This window comes from Callospermophilus lateralis, chromosome 5, assembly GCF_048772815.1.
Source record: "Callospermophilus lateralis isolate mCalLat2 chromosome 5, mCalLat2.hap1, whole genome shotgun sequence".
NCBI classification, from domain to species: domain Eukaryota; kingdom Metazoa; phylum Chordata; class Mammalia; order Rodentia; family Sciuridae; genus Callospermophilus; species Callospermophilus lateralis.
This window is the reverse complement of record NC_135309.1, coordinates 153,924,529-153,933,783: the sequence shown is the minus strand read 5'-3', so window position 1 is coordinate 153,933,783 and position 9,255 is coordinate 153,924,529.

Below are 9,255 nucleotides of genomic sequence, written 5' to 3'. Positions count from 1 at the left end.
CCTGAGTCACTGGGATTACAGGCATGAGCCACCACATCCAACTGGTGCCTACTCTTTAAAGACCCAGCCAATAAATAAAACACAGTTCAACTTTTAAATAATATAAATATGTATGTGCAAGATTGGAAATCAAGAAAAAGTGACGAGAAAAGCATATCTGCAAATAGAGGTTAGTTATAAACATGTCTATGTTACCACAAGTTAAGATGCATGGACACATAGTGGGGGTTGTGTCAGTTTAAAGGGATGGGAGTGGACATTGTATATAACTAAACCTATAGATCTGATTTTACTAACTCAACATCTTCCTAAAGTGACCTTAAATCATATGGCATCAACTGAGTATGGTATGAATTAATAAACATATAAGAGGCTGGGGATATGGCTCAAGTGGTAGCACGCTCACCTAGCATGCATGAGGCACTGGGTTCAATCCTCAGCACCACATAAAAATAAAAAATAAAGATATTGTGTCCACCTAAAGCTAAAGAATAAATATTTTAAAAATAAATAAATAAACATATAATTAAAGGAATCAAGCTTTCTAGTCTCTAAGATCATGGAACATGCTTCTTCTGCTATTTTAAGTTCATTATGGAGTGACATCCCATTTTGGAGCTTTTCCCATGACCCACAAATATGGGTTTGGTTTCCAGTCATCTAAAGTTCTGCTTTTCAAGCAAAACAAGGGGAACAGTTCCATTCTCTGTCTCTTCAGGAACTCCCTACTTCCCGGGCCACCATCCCATTATACCTACAACCCCTCAGTCCTGTGCTCACCCCCATTTCTGAGCTCCTAATTCCATTATTGCCTCTGACTTCATTTGACAACTTTCCTGTCTCATTAGCAAGATTATAAAATCATGGAAGACACAGTATTTTGTTCCTATGCTTTGTACATTGACATCTCTCCCGAAGTACGTGTAGGAGGAGATGAAGACAGATGAGGGGTCTGAAGATACCCAAAGCGAAACCAATTCAAACTGTTTCTCCCCCTACTCACGTCCAACATAGATCACTGCCTCACTTTTCTTCTCTATTGCACACTGTAACAAGCAGCATGAAAGACTTTGGCAACTTAAAAGTGTGCAGTTGCTACCCCCAGGCAGCATGCAATCAGCTCCACAGTGGACCCCAGCTGAGTGTCCTCTAATCCAATTCATTCTGGCCCTATCTACCTGGAGATAGTGTCAGATCCCATAGGTTGGGGACTCATTTCCCCAAGACTGCCCCCCAGCACTGATATCAGATACCAGCTGCAAGCCCCAGGTTGTTTTTGTCTGTGCTTCTGATCAGTCAGCTGTAACGCAGCATTCCCACAACTGTCTAAGTTTGATTAATTTGAGTGGCTCACAGACTTGGAGGAATACTTACATTTACCAGTTTATTACAAAGGATGCCAATAAAGAAATGCGTAGGGGGAGGAATAAGAGAAGGGGCACAAAGCTCTGTGCTCTCTCTGGGTGTGCCACTCTCCAGGAACCTCCACGTATTCAGCCATCCACAAGCTCCCAGAACTCAGTCCCTTTTGGTTTTTATGGAGACTCCATTGCACAGGCACTAGGCTAATGGCCTCGGTGGAGAAACCCAGAAAAGCCTGTCTATTCGGATTCTTCTGGTCCTCTCTCAGCAGCATTCCTTCCTGCAGGGTATGGAGCAGGACTCCTCTGGAATGAGGAGAGTCTTGTGACCTATTATCAAACAAGGTAGGTCAGAATTTGTTTATGGCCAACTAAAGGCAAGGGAAGATTAGAGTTTATATGGCTTGCCATGAGGAAGGTGTTATAAGACAGTAACTATGGCCTGAAAAATTTTAAAAATATCATAATATCACAAAGGGATACATGAAAAGATGTTCAATAGCCTCAGTCATTAGTGAAATGCAAATCAGAACTACAGTGAAATAACACTGCACACACATTGGGATGGCTGAAAGAGAAGAGGCAGCAAGAGTTGGTAAGCTAAAATCCTCATTCATTGGTGCTGGGAATTGAAGATTGATGCCTCCACTTTGGTAGGCAATAGGGCAATTCCTCAAAATACTAAACAGAGTTGTCATATCCTTACTCAGCTATTCTATTCTTAAGTACAGACCCAAGAGAAGTTAAAGTTTACACAAAAAAAAACTTTTACACATGTTCAAAGCAGCATTATACATAGCAGTGAAATGTGGAAATAACCTCAATTACTGAGTAATATTTCATTGTGTGGAAATACCATGCATAAATCCAACTTATTAATGGATAAACAAAAAATGCTCAATCTACACAATGGAATATTGTTTGGTAATAAAAAGGAATGAAATACTGATACATGTAACACCACGGATGTATCCTTGAAAATGATAAATAAAAAAAACATGAAAATCTGGTTGGCTCTTGAACAACACAGGTTTGAACTGTGCAGATCCACTTGCATGCAAATATTTTTGTTTAGAGATTTTTAATAATTAGAAAAAATCTCTTGGATGAACCATGCAGCCTATAACACATACAATATACAAGATATGTGTAAGTGGACTATTTGTGTTATCAGTTAGGCTTCTGGTCAACAGCAGGCTATCAGTAGTTAAGTTTTGGGAGAATCCAAAGTTAGATGAGTTGCTCATTGGGTAAGAGGAGCAAAGACTGAGCAGCTGACCACAACATCTGGACAAATTACCATTACCACAGCCAGATGCAGAGGGGCCAAGGCCCAGCAGCAACCCCTGCTCCATCCAAATACCCTGGTAGTCATCCAACAGCAAGCCCCACCAGACAGTGGACAGGGAGCAAGGATGAAAAGCTTGGGGAACAGTAAGTTCAATGTAAGAAACAGACATCAACAGGAAGGACACCAAGGAAGACATATTCATCCACCAGACTGTCACCAAGAAAAACAACCCCAGGAAGTTCCTTTGCAAAGTAGGAGATGGCAAGACCATGGGGTTTGATGCTGTGGAGGGGGAAAAGGACAAGGATCAGGTAATGTAACAGGCCCTGGTAGAGTTTGGCTCAAGACAGCAAACATGCAGCTGACTGTAACCATTGAAAATGCTCTCCAGGGAATGGGGGTCCTCCACAAAATGACCAGCAGAATTATCAAAAGATCAAGAGAGACAGAAAGGAAGGATGGAGAGCATCTAAAGGTGAGGCCAGATGATGGTGCCCTTTGAGCAGCAAAGGTCTCCATCTTGCTACATGCTAAGATCCCATGGATGTGGATGACAGCATTTCAACCCTCCTGTGCAGGGCCAAGTGACACCAGGTCAGACAGCCAGGATGCAGGAGAACAAGGTAGACCAGTGAGACAGAATGTGCACAGAGGTGGACAGCACAATTCCATGGGGTCTTTGCTTGCCAGAGACAGTCCAAAGAGGATGGCCACAAAGAGCATCAAAGAGGATGCTCATCTTGATGAGACCGAGATGAGATGAGACCGAGGTCAGCAGTCCCTCAAAGTTGGTCCCACTGCACCTTCAAGTGCTGATGCAGATGACCAGAAAACTCTACATTACAAGATGTCAAAGAGACAAAAGCAGCCTGTCCACCAGCTAAGAATTTGTCTCAACTCCCAAAGCTGAGTAGGGTGGGGCTGAGTAAGTCCTCACCCAGGCATTCAGCAAGGGGATATGAAACAAAATTCCAGCAAGCAGATGCACCAACGATGGGAACTGAGGACTGACATGCTTGCTTTTGCTCCATTGACCAGACAACTAGAACTAGTGACCCTGTCTATACAGCAGGGGTTGCTATTATTTTTACTAAAAGACATCTCTTTGAGGTTGTAAGAAAAGTATTTTTTTAAACCTGTTTTTTTTTCAGTACATCTTTTCTTTTCTTTTTTTTTTTAAATACTCATTCTTCAGTTTTCAGCGGCCACAACATCCTTGTTTGTATGTGGTGCTGAGGATCGAACTCGGGCCGCACACATGCCAGGCGAGTGTGCCACCGCTTGAGCCACATCCCCAGCCCTTTTTCAGTACATCTTAAAAGATTTTTAAATTGTTTCAAGCTGGTCATGTTGAGATTTTTTTTACATTTTTAATTTATCATAAAAGTTTCCAATTTGATTTTTTAAAAAGTTAACAAACTATAAGCACCTGTTAATAAAGATCTTAAACGATTTTAGGTTATATGCAGATTTTCAACTGTGAAGGATTCAGCACTCCTAAACCCCACATTATCCAAGAATCAATTGTATGATGCTGAGCTAAAGAAGCTAGCCACACAAATGACCACACATTATACAGCTCAATTTATGTGGATGTCTAGAATAGACAAAACCATAGAGAGGGATACTAGATTAACAATTGCCTAGGTCTGGGATATAGAGAACTCCTAAGGGTGAGGGGTTTCTTTGGGGATGTTAGAAATATTCTATAGGAGTGAGCTCAGTGGTAGCTCACTTGCTTAGCATGTGTGAGGCATTGGGTTCAATCCTCAGCACTGCATAAAAAATAAATAATTAAAATAATAAAGGTATTTTTTTAACTAGAATATGATTTAAAATCTTTCTTTTAAAAATTCTATAATTAGATTGCAGTGATGGCTGCAGAATTCCACGAATATACTCGACATTGCTGAACTGAACACTTTATACGAGTGGATCTTATGGTATGTGAAATACAAACACAAATAAAGTTGTAAAAGAAAAAGAGAAGGAAACATTTCGCGTCACTTAAAGCGAAATTAAATGTAAATACTAATGTGATAAACTTCACTCCCCATAGAAATAAGCCTCATAAGAACAGTGTTATCTAAAGGCAATGAGTTTCTTTGATTGGCATACTTTGTAATTTAAAATCTGGAGTCCAATAGAAGGGGGTCATCCATCTCAAGAAACCACTCTTAATGACACCTATGGATTTTGTAAGAATTAGTGAGTCTACACCATGGGATGTAAAATAACCACAGTTTACATACAGTTGATTTAAGCATGATTACACACCTCCAACGATAATGATTTAGAGTAGGAAGAAATGATCTCCGAGTTAGTCATCTCTGCCTTCTCCACTAGGAACACTGTGAGGGGTAGACAGTGTTTTCTGTTCTGGTCGAGGTGGATTTTTCATTGCCCTGATTCAGCCTGGGTCTTTACCCCATGTTCCTGCATCCCACGGGCTCTGGCCTCAGTCTGATGAGTCCTCAGCCGTTGTTTCTCATTTCAGAGCCTATTATTTGCAGAAACTTCTCATCCTCTGCTCAAACTTTGTCTATCCTCTAGGACATGATTAACAGCATGTATAAAAGAACAGGGACCCAAAAGAATCTACTCTCATTTCTTACTGTCCCTACAATAGCTTCTATTTTTCTGTGAGGGCATTTTCGATTGTCCTACTGGGCCCCTGGCCATAGAGTTCCTTCTGTCCTTCTAGGCCCTACACTCTACCCCAAGCAAGCTAAGCCAGTAATATTCCTCTACTTGAGACAGGAAGTATGATTTAGCTCAACCTGCCTCCGAATTGGTGTTTGGGATCTCCTTTATCTGGCCCTGGAAAGAACAGAGCACAGAGATGAACCCTAGGTGGTAGCTGCACCTGGTCCCTCGTACCTGGGGTAGATGGACAACTGGAGGACTGTATGAGCCTCCTCCTTCTCCTTCCTCCCACCCTCTATTTCCCCCTAAGGCCAATTTGGGTTCTTGATTCTCCAAAGCCACTACAGATGATCCAGGCTCCCCAAGTGATGAGGTCCTAAGTAAGAAATTCATATCCTGACAGCTCAGATTTCTTCTCTTTGGTCCCAAGTGTTTGAGATGGAAGCAGAGAGCTGGGTGGTGTTCCTTATCAGAGGAAGGGCAAGGAGACCATGGGCCTGAGGACCTAACACCCCCAAAACATAGGAAGAGAGAAGAGTTGGGGTCAAGATAACAGATTTCTGCTTTGTAACTGCCTAAGTGCTGAAAGCAAAAAAATTTTAACTGAGCTGAGTGGTTCCACTACAAATTCATATTTCCCATCTCACAGCTGGGTTCTGAATGCTTCTTGACTATCATTTTCCTAATCACTACATGATTTCCTTTGCAGTCCTCTCTGCAGCTGCTACGAACCTTCATCACTTCTCTCAGCTCCCCACCTCTCCCCTCTCCCCACAAAGAATGTCACCTTCAGGTGACATGATGGGCATCATGTCATCTTCAGGTGACATGATGCGCATCACCACCCCTTCCTTCAGCTCAAAACCCCTTCCTTCTGTTCTGATGTGGGTCAGCCATGGGAAAGGTCCTGAATTTCACCAAGGATCAGCCCTTCATCCCTGATAAGATGAATAGATTCAAATCCTGGCACATCCCCACCAGCTGGGCAGCCACAAGTACACAATAAGCCTCAGTTTCATCATCAGTAAGATGGACTGATAAGAGTACCTATCTTATAGGGTACTTAGAAGTATTTCACTATCAGGGTAAAGAAGTTCAGACAGTGCCTGGCACAATATAAAGTGCTCACTATTAATTTTATTGAGAATTAATATCAATGAGTACTCCATTATATATATTCATTAATGTGTTATCATTACCAATGTGTATTAATATCACTAACAGGTAACTATTATTGGTGAATCTTTGAAGCAAACATTCAAAAGGGAATGTTCTATAGCTGTTACCAAAATTCTATTACCCATGAGCACCTACAAATACTTGCCCAGAACATAGTTCTGCTGCACTCCTGCCCTGAAATCTGTGTCCTCCTTCTCACTTTCAACAATAGACCACCAAACTGCTTCCAGTGGGGTCTGTAGTGCAGCCTCGTGCTCCTGCCTCATTCTTCTCATTGCCACTGTTACCTGTGCCCCACCTTCATAATTGAAGATAGGACACTCTTGGATGATCTCCTAAACAGCAAATCCATGGGCCACCACAGGCTTAGCCACATGCATTATTGCCTTCTTAAACTCCCTTCTGTTGACCCAGGGGACATTTTTCTCTTCTCTTTCTTTGCCACATCATCTCCTTCACCAGCATTATCATTTCCACTACCCTAAGTGTAGCAGCTGTCCTATGCCAGGCCACCATCCCCCATCCCTCTGTGCTTCCTCTGTGGATCTGCTGACCTTCCAGAACAGTACTCCCAGGATAGTTCTAGTCTACACCTGTTGTCCTCTTGCATTCTCCAAAGTGTCTGTGTTTGGTAACAAATTATAGTCACTTCAACTATTAAGTATTTACTCCACCTCTAAAACTAAGATGATATGACAGTGGTTCAGGGGCGTGGACAGCCAACAGCAGCTCCCTGCTCCCATCACAAATAGAGGTGATTGACATTTTCTTCATCTTATGTAAATAGCTACAAAAAGTCCCTTTCCTACTTCCAGTCAGATTGCTACCCCAATCCCCCTCCTTTAAAATTACACTGAAGCTGTCACTGAATTCCGGTGACTCTGAATCAATCTATCCATCCATCCCTTATCTCTGCTTTAGAGCCTCAGATTAGCATTCCCAACTCACTGATGGACAGTGCCCATCAATATGCTCCTGAAACCCAGCAAGTTCAAAACCAAAGTCCATGTCATTTCTCTTTATTTTCCCTAATCACTGTTCAAAAACCTACACAGACAGTCACCAGGGAGCCAACCAATAGGTCTGTAGCCTTTCCCTGGTTTGCCAAGGTCTTCTTTCAGGAGTACAGAATTTGGAAACTGAGAGACTGACATATCTACCCACAGGACTACATCAAAAAGAGTGACTAAATCAAGAAAATGAGAGGACTTGATGTAAGGATGGAGGGATGCGCAGAGGGACAGACAGCAATGGAGCAACAATGGGAAAATGTTAGGAGTGCCAAGGAGGTGGTAAGATGTGGGCTTTCAAGGGATACGCTGTCTACTTAGAAATTTTTCACAATAAAATGTTGGGGTGGAGAGGGAAGCATCCAAAGTAACCACTTATTTATCAAATAATTTGTAAACCCTTCTTGGCTACCTACCATGCTGCACACTTTGGATTCCATAGTGAATAGGAAACACAGCGCCTGCCTCATATGGTTTACAGCCTAGTCAGGGAAAGAAATCCACACATTAATCCTGCAAATAAATATATAGTTATGGGCAGAGATGGAGGCTGTGAGGATAACAGTGTGGCCCTTCAGGAGAAATGAGTCAAGACCCAAGTGCCAAGAGCGTGGGGGACCAGAGGAAGTCACAGGGGCTGTCACATGGGTGCTATGAGGGAGGGACATGTTCCCGGGGCTGGGAGGAAATAACAAGTGAGAGTCACTTACAGCCAGAGCTTGAGGGGACAGAAAGGATGCCTAAACCAAAAGCGCTGGTTAGGACAGGTGAGGTGGGATAGGGAGCACTTGTGCTTACGGAAAAAGGAGTCAGAGTTAGACTTCAGCTGCGGAGCTGAGCAACCAGCTCTGGAGCCTCCGGTATTCCAGCTCATTCAGGAAGATCCCGAGAAGTAAACTCTCTTCTACTTGCGTAAACTGGAGCACACCATCCCCAAATACTCAGAGTCTCAATCCGGGGACTCCTGCCAGATCCCCTTGCCTTCTCTCTCAATGCCATGTCCTGTGACCCAGCCCTGCTGCTGGCCTCTATCCCTACAGTTTGTGTTTTTCATATCCATCACTGCTGACTCTACTTCCATGTCCATCACTCATTCTTAGCCCAATCTGACCTCTGCCTTTTATTGTTTGCTTGTTTGTGACGGTTGTCTCACTCTGTTGCCAGGCTGGTCTCAAAATTATGGGCTTAGTGGTCCTCCTGCCCCAGCCTTCCGAGTCACTGGGACTACAAGCATGCACCACCATGTCCAGCTTGACTTCTGCCCTTTGGCTGAGAGAAAAATAAAAGTCTGCCAACAACCTCCTTGTTGCTAAATCCCCATGGATTCTTTTCAGCACTTTTCCTATTTGACCTCTGTGTAATTTTTAGAATCTGTTGACTATATTCATCATCTCAAAATAGTTTCTTCAAATTCCAAACCTTCACATGCCTGTAATTTTCCCTCCACCTCTCTGGCCTTCTCTTTCTCAGTTCCTATAATGGTTTCTCTTCCTTCACCCTGCAGGACTCTCCCCTTCCATCTCTACACCTACTTCTTAGTGTGGTCTCAGATCCTACCACCTGACGCCTCCTGGCCATGTCCCACATCATCTCCGCGTCCCCAGTCACCAAACACCTTGTTCTGGTTAAACTTTGTAGTCCTCACTCAGCATCTACAGGGGACTTGTTCTAGGACCCCTGAGCGATACCAAAATTTGTGGATGCCTAAGTCCTTTATATAAAATGATGAACTATTTGGACAGAACCTGGGTACATCCCCTGTGTACTT